The sequence below is a fragment of the Fringilla coelebs genome (genome assembly GCF_963513975.1).
Source record: "Fringilla coelebs genome assembly, chromosome: 1".
NCBI lineage: Eukaryota > Metazoa > Chordata > Aves > Passeriformes > Fringillidae > Fringilla > Fringilla coelebs.
Window position 1 is genome coordinate 19802968 of NC_140028.1, and position 20504 is coordinate 19823471.

The 20504-nt window shown below is 41.4% G+C and overlaps 1 protein-coding gene across 4 annotated transcripts in view; it reads right to left on the reverse strand.

The window, feature by feature from the left end:
• OXR1 (oxidation resistance 1) overlaps positions 1-8215 on the reverse strand; it is a gene marked incomplete at its 5' end in the record, with an annotated part of 262257 nt that extends 254042 nt beyond the window's left edge. For 3 of the 4 annotated variants that reach the window (XM_084201111.1, XM_084201109.1, XM_084201107.1), the window contains one exon: positions 8089-8128. Of the gene's footprint in view, positions 1-8088 lie in introns of all 4 variants that reach the window. The other variant, XM_084201108.1, reaches the window with a different exon arrangement.
• Between the last annotated feature and the right edge of the window lie 12289 nt (positions 8216-20504).

Consider the following 20504-nt stretch of genomic DNA (forward strand, 5'->3'; position numbering starts at 1 on the left):
AGGTACTTTCACTGTAGTGAGTTGTAATTAAAATAACTGCAAATGGGAAGTAGAAAACAGGATGCAATTAGCATTTACAGGAATTTAGAGATGGAACAATTTCCTCCCTATCAATGACAACTTTCATATTTCCTCAAGATTTCCTTTTTTTCAGCTGAAGAAAGACCCATGGGCTCAAACCACTGGTATCTTGTGCATCCCAAAGGAGGAGACAGAAGATGACATATCAAATCATCAGGGGAATTCATTTTTACTGCCTATTGCCAAAAAAATCTTACAAAACTTCTGCCTTTCGATGTGTACCTGTGAAATAGAAGTGGTTAGAAGTGACTGAGGGCATACTGGGAAGAGCAGTAACAAGTTTGCATTCTGCCTGTGCTACAGTTTTACCATGTCTGACTCAAGGACCTGGAAATCTGGGGAAAGCAGAAGGTAAAGGAACTTGAGGAAAGTATGGGAAGGTGAGGGTATCTCTTCTGGGTGTTTCTCAATAGTACTATATTTGCAATACCTTCCCTTTAAAGCTTCACTGAGGTCAAGCTCTACATCTAGGAATAATCTAAGCCTCACTCAAAACTTCCTGCAACACTTTCTGCAGCATCTGTGACAGAACTGCAGTGAGACAATTTGTTGTTCACTGTGTCCCAGTAAAAAAATCAGATACAGATTGCCCCCAGAAGTTGTGGATGCTCTATTCACTGGCAGTGTTCAAGGCTTGGCTGGATGGGGCATTGGGCAGCCTGGTCTAGTGGGAGATGTGCCCATGGCACGGGGGTTGGAACTAGATCATCTTTAAGGTCCTTACCTATAATATCTGTTTACATTTCATTCCAAACATTGCAAACTCTGCCCAGCCATGCTGTTCCTCCACATGGCCAACAACAACCACTGCCTCCATCACTGGGTCTAAGCACTTTGCAGACCTCTGCTAGTGCTGTTGGATATGATGTCCGTATGAACTGGAGTTCCAGCAGACATATAACATGATTTTGATAATATTTCCTTTATGGAGTGTAAGGAGAAGTATCACACTCACCAGAATCAGGACCATTTGTATCTTAATTCTGTTTTACCTGCTGCTATCTGTATTCACTTACTCTCACTAGTGATTATGCAGGCTGTTACACAGATCTCTTCTTTCACAGTCACATTATCTGTAAAAGGAGTTTTTCCCCCCCAGTTCAGAAGGTTGTTTGTAGTTTGATGGGGACTTCATCAGGTACCAACACCTCATAGACTGTGGCTGCTATTTGCAACACAGTTAAGAACCACAGGTCACCAAGAGTCTAAACAACCTTCTCCAAAAGGAGAGATTAACAGCTTTACACCATTTTCAGCTATGTCTTGACAGAGCACTGCACTTGTTTCCACCAACACTCAGAGAGCACCAAAGGTATTTGGTGTCTAGTCTGATCAGAGTTGTTCAGTCTATAGCCTCAGGGAACTCTAGTTAAGCTCTGCTAGGATGCCAGAAGTATCAATTTCCTCATGAGCCTCTCCAAGGTGATCATCACTACAGTATCAGAGTATTTCACCAACATTACTGAACTTATATTCCCATATCATGCTATGCTGTGCAGCTAGTAAAATCTTCATTTTACAGATGTTACAGTCACTTCAGTTAGCGCCACCTCAAAACATTCCTTACAATTTCTAACACTTATCTATCCAACTGTTCCCATTTTAGAGGTGTCTAAGTCTCTCATTGCTTCAGGAAAAACTTCTCAGTGGAGCACAAACTCAGGTATGTAAGATTTCAGGTGAGGCAGACCTCAATTAAAAAAAGAAAAAGAAAAAATAAAAAGGAGGTATGAGAGTTTGCATATGGAAAGAGTTTCACAGTCAAGCATTCCACATGGACCAGCCAATTCCTGCTACTATCATCTTTTCTGGCATATGGAAACTGCATGCAAAGAAAGACACAATTTATTTTTGCCATGGTGATACAGTAATGGCAACAGAAGGTATGAGTGGGAATTCTATCAGTAGTTTAAGTCCACAAATGAAATTAGAGTAGTTCTTTGAAAACTAATTAAGCAGAAAGTACAACAAGGGGATTGAGGTTTCATGTAGAAGTGAGATTGACTACAGATGAGTTAGCATTATTCCTATGGCTATAATATTTCACTGCAGTTAGTGCTTACAGTCAGTCCAGGAAAAATGAAAAAAGGAAAAAAAAAAAACTAGTCCCAGAGAAAATTACCTAAAACCCAAGGATACTAACAATAGGATCTCAATGGAGAATTAAAGTCAGAAGAAAAAACATTTTGCTTGCCATTGCATCCTTTCTTCTTACAACTGCTTCTTGTAGTCCTTGATAAGAGTCGTTTCCTTCTCTAAAGGGGATTTAAAAGCTGTTACAGTTTCTCTTTTCAGAAGCTACAAAAGATGTAATATTAATTGATCAATCACCTTGGAATATCCTTTTATCAACCATATGGATGCCCTGGCTTTTTTGTGCAACAAAATGCCTAAGACCACTTGGAATTCAACTGTCAAAGATTTACATGACTGAATAGATTGGATTTACATCAATGGTGTACAAATATCAATTTCTGAAATAGAACAGTATTAATAATTTAAAATCAGAAAGGAAGTATAAAGAAGACTTGCAAGTGAATCCAATTGCACTGCAGTAACTATAAATACTAACACTTTTAGTGTGCTCTGTATTATTTATGAAATATGATTTATTACTAAGGTTTTATATAGCTACGGTTAGATTAAGGAATAGCCAATAATGTATTTACAGTTATTTTAGGAAGTATCATCATGGAATCTGGTTGTGTTATGCTCTGGGGAAAAACAGTTCTGACTACAGTATCAAAGTCTTATCTTTGTATGCATGTCATATATAAAGTTTATGTAAAGATATCTGGATACTATTTATCTATGCAAGTACTTCAGTTGAACTGTGTTTTACCTATGAAATTTGTTTCACATCTATGTGTCCCAAAAGCATTTTATATGAAAGAACACAGGAGGCAGACAATTCTTTTCTGTTTCCACAAGTCAAGTTCACAGTGAAATGAATGACAATTGTATATATAATGTCTGGAGAGAAAAAGCATATCATTTAAGCAGCCATGCTATGTGTTCATGTTGCATATTTTTTCTCCAAATTTGATGCTTGGGTGGGTGGGATCACCCACTGACAATAGACAGGATGGATTCTAGTAATCTATCCTGATGGCCATGAGAATACCTTCCAGAACAGATGTGGCTACAAATGGAATCAGCTGAGCAAACAGGTGCCAACACTTCCCGGAGGCAGTATTTCCAGTCATCCCAGGTTTGAGACAGAACTGCTACAACTTTATTTTACATGGTCAGTAAGAAAAAATCACACATCCATGATTGCAAATATGTCAACTGTTCTTCATGGGGATGCAAAGGGTGTGTGTCCCAGGCTGACCCAAAGTGTCAGTCTTTGGTCACTGATGACTGAATAATGTGTAAACTACAGCAGTGGACCTTGCACAACTGAGGCTCCCATTCCCAGCCTAACAAAGTTCCCATCTTCCACAGAAATGGTCTTGCTTTTGCTAAGGTCTGTCAAGCTCTGCTTAGTGTTCAAAATTCCTTTCATTCATTTTTCACTGTTGACCACTGATAGATTTCCCAACAAAGCATAAGACAATCTGTACCTACTTCACCATCAGAGCTTCCTTTAAACTCTCTCCTTCCTATCAGGGCCCTGACTTTTGGGTGCAGTAGGTGCATAGCTTCCAAGAGACACGAAATCTAACTGACCAGACACATAAAGAAAACAGGATTGATAATAAGTAGAGCAAAAGATTTGATGAACTCAGTCTTATCAAGAGGCCTTCATCATAGCAAAAACTTGAGCTAATTAATAGCTGGAAAGCACACTCTGGATACACTAGTTTTGAGAATTATTTACTCCAAAATATTAAATAAGAATATTTTTTTTTTCTACGTGGTAAGTCTCATCAAGTCACTTCAAGTCCCTCAAGGTCCCTTCAAGTTTTACAATGCCCACAGTTGTCCTGGGAAAATCTCCTTGTTCCTTCAAAAGTTTTGACTCTCATTTTCAAATCAGTCAGGTTTCCAGTGTTGATCCACTATTTCACAGAAAATACTAACCTTGGGGTGGGGGTGCATAGTGAATAGGGCCCAAATCATAAGGAATAAAAGCTCACCAGAAATATAAAAATTGATTTAGACTTATTGCTCTAAGCCTGAAAACAACCTGCTCCAGCAAAAAGCAAATAAAGAGGAGACTGATACACCTTTTATATTCTCAAGCTCTTCATGAAGGAACTCACACAATCCCATTTTTTTTCCCCCTCATGTTACCATCCCAGTGCTCTATGGGCAAGTCATTACACATTGGCCCCAGAGAAAGTGCAATCCTCTGTTTTGTCACAGGCAGTGTTTTTGCTCTGTGATCATGCTCTGCTGAGAGCTCCATTATAACACACATCCAGCTTGTAGCTGTCCTCTCTGTCTTCCCTTTGCTCCCATGTCAAACACGCCTCTTCTTTCATAATTTCTCAAGTATCAAATAACCAAGAAAATAAGTATATTCCTGAGGAGTAAAAAATTGGGGCTCATGGTCCTTATGACATTTAAGACTTAGGGAGCCAAACCTCAAATTAGCTCTCAATATAATATCTGTGGAACATGGAAGACTGACACAGGTTTATGATTTTCTCCCTACTTCTCTCTCTCATTTCACCTTGTTAGTAGGCAGTAAAATGACAACAACAGCAACAAAATTAAATGTGTCTTCAAACTCTGTTTTGCCAGAGTAATGTAAGAAAGCAGGAGGTCATCACTGGCTTCAATGTGTAGTTGAGAGATATTTAGTTACAGGAGGAGCTCACTACTTGTACTGCTGCAGCCTCAGATAAGATTTTTCTGACAGGGGCCTCTGCTCCATCTGAAAGATTTTAACCTGCAGATCAAATAACTTCCTGTCTTAAAGTGTATGAGACATCATGAGATACCCAGGAGCTACCTTTTCTGTATCTATATCTAATCTTCAGTAAATCTTGTTGGAGCAGATGCTGGAAGAGCAGGGTACTTTACAGCTCACTGCTGCAGGAGCCACACAAGCATCTGGCCCCGGCACAAAACGCCCCCGATGATATTAAGAGAGCAATGTCTGAACACCTGAAGGGCTTCCCCACGGGTTTCAAAACCCTCAATTCTTTGCCTATCTCAAAATGCTCCTTCTGCCTCTGATGGCAACAGTTCAAGCACCAGAGACACCCTACTTAAGAAATATCTGCTGCAATGAACAAGGAAGCCATCCCACGTCCAAGTAAACGGCTTTACTAAACAAAAGTATCAGTATCTCCTGAGCTAAGCCATTCACAATCATGCCACAATCTTGCGCTAATCTGACACCCGACCAGGCTTGCCAGAAGTAACTGTTTGCTTGGGTAAGGTTGTCACCCCCCATATGTTTCAATAGTACACACAGTTTAATGTTTTTGCTACAGTAACTTAAGCAACAACAGCAACTCACTAAAGGGCGAAGAAGTAAGACACAGCAGCTCATCAATAAAAACAAGTGCGCAAAGGCCTTGCAAATTAATACATGATCGTTAGTGCTGACAATCCTAGACTCTGCCTTCTGCTACCAGCCTTAAATAATCATCACATCCCTATGAAAAAAAATTTATGTCATTATTATCAGTGTTTGGGGATTTGAAGACATGGGGGAAGGACCAAGGGGGGTATAGTTTTTAAGTGAAATTCAACTTAAAAAAGAGTAATTTCACATTTCTTTTAATAGTTCTATTATTCCCCCAAATCCAGGAGGAGTAAGTATGCTTATTTCCTACAATGCAAGATGACACACTTTTTTCAAACAAACAAACAAACCCATAGAAGATATTTCTTTAGATTAAGCAAACAGTGGAGGGAAAAGTTTTAACAGAAAGATATGCACTGTGAAAGAAGATTAGTTACCTCTTCTTTTTTTCTGCCTAAAGGGAAACATAGCTGTGCAAACACTGCAGCTGCAAACTAGACATTCTCAAACAACTAATTTGTAACACCACTGTTACTATCATAATTTTCTCATCTCCATTAGTTGGGCTCAACCTGGACAAGAAAAAATAATCAACTGAGACTGCACAGGAATTATAATTCACAGCATATATTTTATGGATATCCTTATATGCACTATTAGCATATGCTTGACTATCAAAGAATCCTTATCTGGTTAGGATGCTGAAATAATTCTATTAATATGTATGAGCTCTGGAACTAAAATAAATAGTATTAAAACATCCTAACAGTAAAATACAATGCAAATAATTAAATTATTACTCCAGGAACATAAAGAAAGGCATTTTTAACATTCCAACTTTGACTATTTTTCATATTTTAAATGTATTCTTTAAAATACCAGGTATTATTTCAGATCAAATCTAATCACATGAGAAAAATGGCAGGTTGCCATGCAGAAGAATTTCCCTTCTTATTCCTCAGCATGCTGTCAACATAGGCTGTTCTTTCTTGCTGCACTTTCTTGTGGTCTTTTACAGCAGGCAAAAAGCATCAACTCAAGAATTCAATTTTCCCCCATTACTGCATACTCATAAAAATGGAACTGACAGGACAGCAGTTTATTTGTGCACAAACCAGGGCCGAATCACGCAAACTGGCTTTCAGAAACCCAGGGATCAATTGTTACTCTCTGGGAGCGCTGCCTCGGCGGGCGGAGGTGAGGGAGTTTCATCTGGGAGAAGGGAAAAGTTGAGGAGTTGCAGAGGTGCGGAATCCAGCAGTCTTCCCGTCTCCACTGCATAAAGCTAATTAACAGACTCAAGTATATACTCGGTACCAATGGCATCTTCTGCGTCTGTAACTATTTTTAAATGCACCTAAATTCTGATGAGGCTTAACATACAGGCATTTAAGCTTATATGAATATTCACGTTTGAGTACTACACCAAATCTAACTCACTGTGCAAAGATAAGCATGGCTTTAAAGTCGGGTCTTTAGACTGACAATACCTACAGACACTGCCAAATGAAAATTAAGACAGGCTGTCCACTAAGAGCACCTTACTGGCCCTCAGTCCAATTTTTCCATCAGTGACAAGCTAAGCTCCTCAAATTCCCCTTCCTCTATTATGATTTTAATTAGAAAACTATCTTAATACAACTTTACAAACATCAAAAAGCTTCCTTTGAATAGGGAAGCAGCTTCTGAAACGTTTACTTGGTTTAGAACGCAGGAAAAGAAACTAGCTACACCGTGCCGCTTTCAACGTTTAGTGAAAAACTTTACATTCCCTAGTACCAGGAACACGTAGCGTTAAACCCATTTACAGGTGAACTGAAAAACAAAACAAGCATTTTTAAAATGAATATAAAAATCCCATTTTCAGAGGCAAAAATCTCGGGGCATGCTGCGGTATTTGTTGGTTACTGACAATAAGTTAAAACACTGTACCGCTCCTAAACTGAAAGAACACCTAGAATAAATCATCACACAAGACAGCAAAAAACCTGTGCCGTTACATTTTCTCTCCGCAAAATCTTTCCTGCGGTATCATCCGTTAAATCAGAAACTCCTTTGAACACCGCAGCCTCTCTGACTCTTACGGTGCGCTGGCTGCGCCGACACACGCTCGGTATTTTCGCATCGCGCCCTCTCCGCGGGGCCAGCGCAGCCGCCCGCCTCTCGCAGCGCCGCTCGCAGCCGCGGACCGCGCTCGGAGCGCACCGCGCCGCGCCGCGCTCGGGCCGTCCCCGCCGGCGGGGCCGCACACGCACCGAGGGGACGCGCTCTCCCGCCGCCGACCCGTGAGGCGCGGACCCGCCGTGGCCGAGCCGAGCCGGGCCAGGCCGCGAGCCGCTGACCCGGGGGCGGGCAGCGGAGAAGTTGCGGCCGCCCCGAGGCGCGCACCGAGGCGGACGGGTGCCGCTTGTCCCGCCGCGCGTCCCGCCGGGCGCCGACCCCCAGGGGCGGGGGGGCGCCGAAGCCCGAAGCCGAACCCCTGCCCCGGGCCGCCCCTGCGGCGCGGAGGCGGCACCAAGGCGGCGGCTGCTGCCCTCTCTCCCGCCCGCCCGCGCCGGCACCGCGCCCGCGGACAAACTTACTTGCGGGCGGCGGCGGCAGCGCCCGCGCCCTCCTTCCCGCGCTGCGAGCGAGCGCAGCCCCGGCGCGGCGGCCGCTGCCGAGCGCGTTCGGACATGCTCAGTCCCCCCGCCGTGCGGAACCTACCACCGGGGGGGACGGGGGAGCGCGGAGAGAGAGGGGGCAGAGCTGGATGCTACCAAGAGGACGCGCTAAAAATAGGCGCCGCAGAAAGGAACAGCTGGAGCTTAAAGGGGCGGCGGCCGCCGCGGTCCCCGCAGCCCCGGGCAAGGGCCGCCTCCTCCCGCCGCACGGGCCCTCCCCGCGGAGCCGGAGAGAGGCTCTGCGAGCGGGCCGCTGCCGGCATCCTGCCGTGCCCGCGATGCCCGCGATGCCCGCGCCGCCGCGTCCGCGTCCTGCCCGCGCCTTTGCGGCGGGAGCGCTGCGGAGCGCTCGGCTGCGGCTGCTGCCGCCGGAGCGCGCAGGGGTGCGCAGGGCGCCGGGGGGGCTCCGGGACCGTCCGACGGGGCGACTGCCGGGCTCTGCCCCCCTTCACCCCAGCGCCAGGCCGGCAGCGTTCCTCGGGACTATGCCATTTACCTCGGGGCCGGGAGAGTATCTCGGGCCGGGCCATTTATCTCAGGGCCAGGCCACCCCGTGAAGCAGCAGCTTCAGAAATGAGTGCTACATAGTGAGGGAGGGGATGCCGAGCGGCGTTTTCATGCCGTGTTTCTCTGGAGACATCTCCATCCTGCTCCGAGGCGTTAGCTTATGCGGACGAGGCTTGGGGAAGGACAAGGAGCTCTCCCGTGAAGCTCAGAGCAGTCAGATGAGAATGTGGCAGGTCCGAGGCGAAGAGCGTGAAGAACAGCCCTCCTAAATAAAATTTTCTAGGCTGGAAGATCTATGCAGCAAGAGAAATTACGTTATCACCTCTTACTGACACTACTGTGTTTCAAAACTGAGAGCTGTTGAAATTGAAAGCCGCCTAAGTATTTGTGAATGGGAATTTCTAATTGGGTTTTTTAGCCTTGACTTATCATTCTCTACATTCCTAAAAGACTGACAAGAATAAACATAAGAGCACCACATTGTTTAGATTTATATAGATACTACAGAGTCTAAAATTGTATTATCCTAGCAGGAGTTCAGAGGTATTACTGAATTCTGCTTTTATGGATACAGAACATTGCTATTGCACAAAAAAAAAAAAAAAAAAAAAAAAAAAAAGCATCTTTGAAAAATACTAAACTACTTCTAAGAAAAAATATCAGACAACATCTGCATCATGAGAATTTGCTGTTCTGATGAAATCATGTACAATATTATGTACACTCAAGACCACATTCAGAATGCTTCATTTATTTCATTAAACATGAGAGATCACTGGAAGTTTATCTTCATCGGAACTCTTAACACAGCCTTCAGCAAAAACTACTGCAGGAAAAAACCCTCAGTTACACGTAGGTGGGTATAATCAGGAAAGGAAGTGTTACTTGTCAGTGCTGTCAAATAAAGTGAGAGCAAGGAAGCAATTTCCCTTGCAGACTGACAAGCAATGGCATAGATTATTAGACAAGGCTGTGTAGGTAACTACTGCAGTACTTGTGATGGAAGATGACGTCACAAAGATTATAGTATTAAAAAGGGAGTGAATCAGGTTGTATTGGGTTTTAAAGGCCAAGCTTTCACATGTGGGAAGTGGGGGGAGGGGGCACGCAAGAGGTTGGGGAGGTGCAGGGGTGGCTTCTGTGGGAAGCAGCTGGCAGCTTCCTCCAGAGCCGATCCCTGATGGCTCCAAAGATGCACGTGGCACTGGCCAAGGCTGGGCCAATTAGAAATGCTGCTAACGACTCTGTGATGACAGATTTAGGAAGAAATTTAACAAAGATTGGCAGTTGTAATTATGGCTAGATAAGAGCAGAGTGGGAGTATATGAGGAACAACTCTGCAGAACAAGGACAATGGAGAAGGAGGGAAAGAAGGTGCTCCAGTCACCGAAGCTGAGATTCCTCTGCAGACCATTGTGAGGCAGCTGTGCCCTGCAGCCTGTTGAGGTCCAAAGGGATGCAGAGATTCACCCACACCTGTAGATGAGACCCACACTGGAGCTGTGGGTGCCTGGAGGAGGCTGTGCCCCTGTGGAAGGGCCAGGGGAGAGAGGGCCCTGCCCCCAGGCTGGAGCAGCCTGTCCTTGGAGCACTGCACCCGTGGAACAGTGACCCACACTGCAGCAGTTGTGGGAGGACAACTGCCCATGGGATGGGCTCATGTTGCAGCTGTTCACAGAGAGCTGCTGCTCGTGAGATGGACTCACATCAGAGAAGGTCATGGAGAACAGTCTCCTGTGGGAGGGACGCCCCTCTTCTTCCTGAGCAGCAGAAGCCTCAGGTGATGAACTGATCATAACTCCCATTCATGGCCTCCTTGAGTTGCTGGGGGATGAGGCAGATCTGGGAAGGAGGAAGGGGTGAGGGGAAGATGTTTTCAAGGTTTTATTTTTCTTCTCATTATCCTGCTCTGATTTTGTTAGTAATAAATTAAATTAATGTTTCTAACTTGAGCCTGTTCTCCCCATGATGGTATTTGATAAGTGATCTCTCCCAGTCTTTATCTCAACTCATGAACCCTTTTTTATATATATCTCTTCCTTGTCTAGCTGCTGAGGGGAGTGAGAGAGGGTGCCTGGCATCCAGCCAGGGTCAGCCCACTACACATGTTCACTAATTCTCCTCATTCTCCTCATTTTCAGTTCCACTATATTCTCTAGAGCATATCTAACAGCCACCATTACACCATGTATTATAATAAGTTGTAAGCTAGGCAGGAGGCATAACTGTACAAAGTGTGGGGGGGAATTATGTAATTCTTTTAGCTGAAGCTATTGATCTTGAGATAGACAGCAGGGGAAATAGAAAAGGCAGTCTTCTGAATGCAGACTCAGATTTGGGGTAACGGTGGGATAATGTAGTTCTGGCTGCATCTGGATCTCCACAGCAGCCGTAGGCAGCCTCTGGAGAATTTCCTAGAACAGTTTGCACCTTGACAATCTTACAGATCAGGGTAAATCAGGAGTCTGAAAGAGATCCTGAGCTTCAGGAGAGCAGCTTCCAGCTGGGGATTCTTACTGTCTAGGGAGTTCAGAACACTCTTCATCATGAGAACAAATCTTAAAATGCTAGCAAAAAAACCATGGAATTTTCTGCAGTCTGCCTTATCATTCTGTTCATATCTATCCTATATGGGTAATTGTACTATAATTCTCACACTTTTCTTTGTTTATAAGGAATCTCTTTAGAACTTGTCAAATATAGCTGCTTTTCACAACAAGAGACAAGCATATATGGATTTTCCTCACCCAAACCACAGTGTTGTAAATTGCATGAATTTTATATATATATATATATATATATATATATATATATATATATATATGTATGCACACACATATATATACACATATAAAGCCTAAGATAGCGAGTTCCAGCATTCAAGACCATAATCAGCCAGATGCAGATTACCAAATTGGACATTAGCAAGTAAGTGGTGGCTGCATCTGCTGTACCAGCCAGTGATCTATATTTAGACATAGACACCCATCTGAATATTGAAAGCTGTTCTTTTCTTCTTCAAGTTTTGCTCAGCAGAAATATCCATAGAGTTGCATCTTGTTCCTATGCAGCAGCAAAGATTTAAATTTCTGCTGTGCTGCTGTGTCCCATGAGACAGAAGGGGAGCAATTCCTCATTGCACAGAAAATGTGCAGCTCTGCACTCTATGCAAAGCACAGTGCTTTATCAATCTCTCTTCATATTGCTTGAGGAGGCTCTAGTGAATCTTTATTTTTCAAGTATGTCCCCTATCATTCCATATTGCTGATGAACTAAGGCTCTGACATATCATTGATTGCTCCTGGCTCTCAGACTTTCACCTCAGCCCTCCCAGCTGTCTTCTCTCAGTGTTGTTTTCACCCTTCTCCTTGACAGCAATATTCAGATTCTCTGCTGTCTCCTTGTATAGCTCAAAGGTACATTCTAGCACCCTTACCTTTCGAGTTCACTGTCCTAGGGAATTTTTCCACATATTGGAGTACCCAGGCTTCCTGTGCAGTAGGTAGAATATTCCTTTTTTTTTTTTTTTTTTTTCCAAGGGATAGGACTTGGATGTTTGAGTATCATAGACTGATCATAGAATCATAGAATAGGATTAGTTGGAAGGCTCATAGGAGGTCATCCAGTTCAATCCAGCTGCTGTGGGCAGGGACACCTTCAACTACCCCAGCTTGCTCAAAGCTCCATCCAGCCTGGCCTCTCTTACACTCCCAGAGATGGGCCATGCACACAGCTTCTCTGGGCAGCCTGTTCCAGTGCCTCACCTCTCTAAGAAGGAAAAATTTCTTCCTAATATCTAATGCAAACCCCACTCTTTTTCACTTAAAGCTATTACCTCTTGCCCTACCTGTCCCTCTAAAGACCCTCTCCAACACTCTTGCACCCTTTTTTATGTACTGGCAGGTTGCCTTAAGTTCTCCCTAGAGCTTTTTCTGCTTCAGGCTGAACAACCTCAACACTCTCAGTCTGTCTTGAGAAGAACTACTCCAGCTTCTGATCCCCTCTGTAGTACTTCTCTGGAGTCAGTCCAAGGCCTTCATGGACTTTTATGTTGGGGGTGCCCAGAACTGGGTGCAGTGCTCCCGGGGCTGCTCTCACCAGAGCGGAGTAGAGAGGGAAAATCACCTCCCTTGACCTGCTGGCCATGATGCTTTTGATGCAGACCAGGATGTAGCATCACATGAGACATGCACAGAGAGAATCCACCTATCAGTCTGTGGTCCAAATGGGAGATGTTCTTCAGAGTAACAGAAAAGACTGTGTGATTAATATGTGTAAAGTTGTGCTCGAGGCAAGAGATTTTGGGTTAGAGTCAAGAAGCTCAAAATAAAACCAAATGACTGATGCTTCATAGGGCATTTGGATCGCAAAGGGGACCAGCTCCCAACAAGCTGAAAGTACAGAAATTCCAGGGTGGGAATAGCAAAGGTGGTATGGGTAATAAAGCAGGTAACTTTGACACATGGATGTGGGGCACATAAATCTCCCTGTTGTGGAGACTGCTTTTGGAGGGAAGGAGAACAGAAAGCAAAGAACATTTTTGTTAGGACAGGAAAATAAGACATAGGAATAGAGAAATGTGGGATTTCCATAAGGAATAACTGAGACTATTACATGGATTCCCTGGAATGAAGGGGGAAGAGAAGGATTCACAAGGCATATGATAATAGGCTTAGAGGAATAGTCTAAATAGTGTTTACTGAGCTCAGAGTTTTCAACTACAACTCAGTAATGATTTCTTGGAGTCATTGCTGACCACCCTCTGGAGTTCCCAGTTCGATGGATAGCAGTGGTCAAAAAAGCCAATGAAGGGTTAGGCATCCTTGGGAGCAGAGGCTGGGCTTCATCTGTGACCATGAAGGACAGAGCTGGAAACGATACAGAGAAAGGCAACTGGCACGAGCAGGCAACTGCCTCGTGAGAGGAGAGTAAAATGGTTGGGATTCTTCCCTGTGAAGAGAAGCATGAAGGGCCATGTTGATGGGATTTACAAAATTGTGAAAGCAGTACATGCAGCAAAAAGTGGATAAGAGTGATTTTTCACCAAATCCCACAGTACTGCATAAACTCAGTGAAAATACTGAAATACTGATGGAAGAAAGAACTTTCACCCCCTTGCCTGGACATGGTGGACAGTGAGGAAAACCCCAAGAAGTTTTGTATGCAGACCAGCAGGTTCAAAAAAGCATCAGCAAAACCCATAGGCAACACATGTGTAAGAGACCAGAGAGTGCCTTCAGTACTTGGAACCCAAGGGCTGTGAATTCTAGGGCAGTACTAGGGGAACAGACTTCAAAATTTTAGTCTTCCAATAGTATCTCCTCCTATTACTGCTGGGACACTATGCTGGGCTAGATAATACCCATGATAAAATCAGTTGTAGCAAATTGTGTGTGATCCCCAGGGTGGATCATATTCATACTTTCAACCACGAGTGTGATCTCTGTTAACACTGCAGGTAGCTGATAGTGTGATGCTGGGTTTTAGAATTTAAGGGTTATGCAGCAAAAATTTTCATTATGTTTGGTAAACCAAGATGTTATATAAAAATTCCCACTTCCATTATTAATATTCATTGAGCATTAAACCTTTGGAGGCTTGGTATAAATAGCCTTCCCTGAACTGGAATTTACAGTGGCCAAAATCCTATCTCCCATCTAAGTCCTGAGGTATCTACATATAGATAACTTGCAGGAGCCATTCAGAAGACTTCTACAGAAGGGTCTAACCATATCCCATAATTCTTGATAATTGGTGGTTGCTATCAATGACTGTGCCTCCCATTTAGCACCCAAGGGGGTTTGCTACCATAAGCTCCATCAGAAATGGCCAGAGGACTTGAGTGGTTTGGAATCCTTGGAAACACATCCTTCTATAATTCATTATCTTTATGATATGCTTTCTCCCTCCCTGACCATGTCAAACATCCATTTGTGTTGCTAACAGCTCAGAGCAGTTTTTGGTCCATGAGAGAAAAGCAGTGACAACCCACAGGTTTTCTACAGCCTCCTGAGAGAGGAGTTTGATAAGAGCACAGCTGTAAGGGTCCATCCTGCCATTGCTACGTGGAAAATGCACTGACACCAATGCAAGTGCTGCCCAGGGAACCTTATTGCAGAAAGGTTTTGCATGTAAGAAATAGAATTGTTAGAAGAAACAACTCAAAACAGCTGGATTTCAAACAACAAATTTCATTTCATTCCTTATGAAAGTGAAAGGAAAATAGCTTTATATACTAATATAGGAAGAATATGGAATGTGTTTGTACTCAGAGTAATTTCAGCATTTCCAGCATTTGAAATTTGTTGACAACCATCGTCTCAGACATTTTCTTTATTGTGATCAATATTTTTCTCCCAATCAATCTGAAGTTATCTACTTTTCATGCCCTTTGTGGGCTTTGAAGGTTTTTCCCTTAGACATTGAATTTAAATATCCATCCTTGACTTCTTTAACTGAAAGTTCTGCCAGGCACTGGGAGCTTGGAAGTGAACATTTTACTGTAAAATTTTTTGTGTACTGTTTCTCAGTAGTGTATAGGAAACTTTTTCACTTCTTGCATTACTTTCACACATTATAAAAATTTGCATACATGAGATTATTTTGCTTTGTTTTCAAAGACACCAATAATTGAGCAAGGTGTTATAAAAACAGTCACAGGCTTATATTACTATGGAAATTTATTAAATGCTTCAGAAAGCTTTTCTTAGTTCTCTTCAGTAATAAAATTAAACATAGATCAGTTCCAGGCTTCCTTCAACATTACTCAAGCTGAGCCCCTGTGAAATAGAAAATCATAGCTTTTCTGTTATTTAATTATTTTAGGGCATACCCAAAATAAATAGAGAACATGAGATTTTTAATGTGGGAAGAAGTGCATGTGTGGAGTACTCTGCCCCAGGAAGCTGCTGGAAGCATCTGCCTCAGTGTGCAGCAGTAAAAGCAGTGTGCTATTAGCACTGCTATTAAAAACTAAAGAGAGAAGTGCAGCATACTGCTTTGAGATCAATATTCAATCTAATATGGCTCCCTTGCTTTCCCTCAGTCATCTCTAACAAGTCATGTGCTTGTTTACAAAGGAAGATGAGGCTCTGGTAGCCAGCAGAGCCTGGCCAGCAGCGAGCACCAACACAACCGAGCCATTGCTTGTCTTCTGTAAATCAGTACAAAGAATAGAGGAATGCTGAGATCATCTGGGATTCCACAGAAACCATATATTCCACTATTGTAAAAGCTAACAGAAATCAAGGTATGATCATCTTTAAAAGGATGGCCTTTAATAACTAACAGAACTGGAACAGCTTTGGAACTAATTAAAAACTTTCCTTCCATGTAATTTCCATATGGATTTATAAAGCAAAACCCATTAATAAAAAAAACAAGACAGCAAAACCAAATAAAGAAAAATGAAGGTTTTCAGTAACCTTTATTAAAAAATAAAACTTGCTGAAAATAGCAATATTTTACAGATATTGTTTTAAAGAGAATTAGTTATATGCTTAAAAAAGAAAGACATGACAATGTTTCATAAAGCCTTTTGAATTTTCAATAAGCTCTGGAAAGCATGGCTTTCAACCACCTAGAAAACTGGTGCCACCATTTAAAATAAATCTCAACAAAAAATGCAAACTAGAACCAATTGAAAAATATAAGTGAAATCTCACTTCTTAAATACTTCATGTTATCCCTGTTATTCCACCTCTGGTGGAAAAATACAGAGTTGTAGTAAGCCAAAAGGTAAACTACTTCTGAGCTTGTTTAAGGATAAATGCAAAATTTCAATTCAAGCCACTGGAGAAAATTATTTTAACTAAACCAAAACCTAGATCTATAGCATATGTGCTGTTATATAATGACATATAGGCTGCCCAAAAATAGCTGGTCAGGGTACGTTCTTGAAGTGGCATTTCAGTGTTTGCATTCAGGCATCATGCAGGGCTGGCATCCAGCAAAAGCAATGTTAAGGAGCATGGAGGATGTTACAAGGCAAGGAAGGCACAAAAAAGACCATGAAACATCCATGCATTGGAGAGTTGGCTGAGATATTGATGAAGATGAAGGAATCTGCCTACCTGATTGAATGTGCCCCACTTCACTCATGGAATCTCTGCGAAAAAGTTGCCTTGGGATTTGGTCATTTCACTTTGGGCATAACCAGCCAAATTTCTTTTGCATGTTTTGTGCAAGCTTTAAGAAAAACTGCCTAGAATGAAGCATTAACACCAACTGCTAGCTGTCACAGGTGTCCTTGGGAGATTGTTGACAAAATATCAAGGCAATAAAGTTTTTCTGTTGATGCTACTGAAAATCAAATGGATGTTTTAGGATCAGGGAGCCCACAGCCATGCTTGCCTGGTGAAGGCAGCATCATGATGTCCATGTGCTTCTGTCTGGAGGTAGAAAAAGGAATGACTGGATTGCAGAATTGTCATGGCTGATCTCAGACAATGCAAACATATCACAGCTGCTGAAAATTTCTTGTTCAACTCCAGCTTTGTTTGAAGCTAGATTAGAAAAACAAATAAATAGACAAGCAAATTCTCCAGCTACCATAAAAATGCTGAACTAGCTTAAATAAAAATTAAAATTTTCTATATTTTGATAGAAATTACATAAAAACACACCAAATTAAGTTTTCAAAAGGGGGGAAATGAGGATTTTTTAAGAAAAAACCCTAGTGTTTCTTTTTATATGAAATAAAAAGAAGAAAAAAAAATCTCTGCTCCATTATTTGACCTTGACATTACAGAAGCGTTTTTCTTTCCTTTAAAATATGTATGGATAATTTTTTTTAAATTTCATTTCAAAATAAGAACAAAATTATTCAAAATTATGCAAGTGAAATAGTTCCAAATTTTTCAATTCCATGTTGGAGAGAAAGGTGGAAAAATGCAGAGGTCTTTCCTTTATTGAACCCACTTTTTAAAGGTTTTAATTTTATACTTTTGTTTTTTGATCAAATACTCACAGTAAATTTTCCCATACTTAAGACCTGAATGTCCATATCACTTTTTGCTGCCACAGTGAATTTCTGGTCCCATTATCTTTTCTTTGCTGAATGATCCAGAGATAAATGGCAGCAAACAACCCATATCATATTTTTAAGTACTATTTAAGCCAATGCAAACAGGGGCTCTGATGTTGCTTCTGTTACAGCAAAAACCTGCTATTTCTCAGCAGGCTGGACACTTCTGGCATCTTCTGCTTTCAAGTCCTGCTTTGCAAATAGTTTCAGAAATGAAGATAAAGCATTTGCAAAAACAAGTAAAAGGGTCACAGGTGCACATTACTGACTGTTTTGATTGTGGATTTTCAAAGATTCTGAGTCACAGTAGATATTTTTAGCTGTGCTTTTAACCACTATTTCTGCTACATTGCCTAGATGGAAATTATTTTAATAGTGGTTTGATCTTGGTGCTCATTTGCATTGAGATCCTTTGTCGAACAAGTAAATCTCTCAAATTCCTTTCAATACACAGAACTCCAGCTACCTGATTCTTGCACCATTAAGCCTGCATATTAAAAAGCATATTCCTTTTATGTCTTAGGACAGAAATCTCTTTAATTACATTTTTGGGTGTATTGTGCATGATATACAATTACCAATTGCATTGTTGTAAATTCCAAAAAGGGGGCTGATAGAAAATTTGTGGGGCTTTCTAAAATAAATACCTGTGTTACTATTGTTCTTTAATATCCTAAAACATCATATGCTATTTATTTTTGACTCAAAGAAGGTTTCTTTACAAGAGGCTGAAATGTAATTTCTGCTCTTACAGGCAAAATAATGTTTAAATTATACAAAATTATAGAAATTTTTAGAAAAACATCAGGTTTTTTCAGGTTTGTCTTCAATCTGCTCACTTGTGAGTTCCAAAATCAAAACAATTTTTATCCGTAAATTGATGCTCATGGGGGATTGCCTTCTGATTATAGGTTTATTTCTGATTTATATATTTTGATTGAGCTTTTAATTGAAGAACAATAATTTTTGGAGATATTTCAGAAAAGACATTTTAGTAAGAAACATCCCAGGGGGCAAAAACCTGAAAAGTGATGCAAATATAGGTCTGACAGATCTTTTCTATTTCTGATTTTTCATGTCCTCACCTAAATTCATAAATATAACCAACTCACTCTTTGATAATAATTAGTGATGTAAAGTAGAATAGGCATTGCAAAGTTTTACCAGGGACATGGAATGTTCACTGAGTGAGAAAAGGAAGAACAGTTTGGCTCATTTAGCTTTGCAAAGCAGAGGCTGAGAGAAGAGATTTTGTTTTCGCTAAATATACAAGAGGAATGGTCATTGACAAGAGGAAGAGCAACTTCTTTCTCTGAGGGCAAATGTTAGTAGAGGAGTAAATCACTAAATATCAGCTATATATACACACAATAAAAAGAGGAGAGGATCCTTGTATGACAAAACAATAAGTTTCAGAAAATTTCATGGACATGATTGGGCAACCTGTCTGCTTAGAAAGCCAAGGTTTGAAACCAGTGACTGGAGAGGTCTTTCCTCTCCTCTCTTTCTGACCTCTAGGCAGCCCTGGTTAAAAATTGCATTATTTCAGCTCCTAAGAGATTGGTCCACATGGGGAAGAGATTGTGAACCAGATCAATTTTTTGATTAAAATTTTATATATGATACTAATATTGTAAATCAGAAATTTCATTGCTATAAATTATAAAGCATGCTGGAATCTCTGCACGTTTTCATCTTAAGGCTCTAACTCTCATTAGGATTATATTTTCCTGCCTCTGGGTATAATTTGTTGGTTTTCTTTTTTTGCTCCTTTGTGAAGAAAATGAAAGGATATATACAACTCGAAAGAACCTGTGAACTCTGAAAAGGATTGAAAATAGCACACACACAGAAACTGTTGAGTATTCTTTTTTTTTTCTTCCTGAAGTAGTTTATTTTATTATATCCCAACTATTCTCAATTTCAAACTTAAATTCTATTATGATTGAGTTCAGTTCACTTTACTGAAGTGAAATCCTCATCAGCCTTCATCAGAAAGCAACCCAACTGAATACGGTCTCATGGTCTATTTCCTGTTTGCTATTTAAATAATGCATGTGAGAGCTGGACTCTGACAATCTCACTGGGTGGCCAGATACTTTGGAAGTGATTTTAAACTAAAACTAATTATACTGAGGGACATGAGACATCAATGATAAAATGCCTTGATCAGATGGATATAATATACTGACTGACAGTAAAAAACAAATCAAACCAAACCAAACTGAAAACCAACAATAACAACCTCAGAATTTTGGGGCATTTTGGTGACTTGAATTCAAATTCCTTTTGTAATGTGGGCTTCCTCTATGTTTTCAACTAAGCTGCTGAGGCCTATTTCAATGTGTGTTTGTGTGTGTAACATCCACACTGTACACTACCAGTCCTCCAGAATTCATAGCCCTGTGTTAGATGCTCATCATTTCTATAGAGAGCTCCCCACTGGAAGAGCTGGCAACCTGAGAATGATGTTCAAAAATGAGGGGAGCCACTTAAACAAACCAGTGAAAAGCTCCAGGGAGGGATATCAGGAAGGAGCTGTATTCCTCAGAATAAATGAAAATGTAATTCTGTGCAGTATGGTGAACTCTTTTCTGAGATGGTGAACTCTCTTCTAGAATGAGCTAGTTAAAATAAGGAATAATCTTTGTATTTTCTTGCCAAAGCTAACACAATGATTTTGGCTGGTTTTTTCTCCTTCATAAATCTAACACAGGGGTCTATTTATTCAAGAAAAAATTCCCTGCCCAGGACTTGCACAGATCTGCCCTTTACCTGTGTAGGTCCCAAGCCACCTGATGCA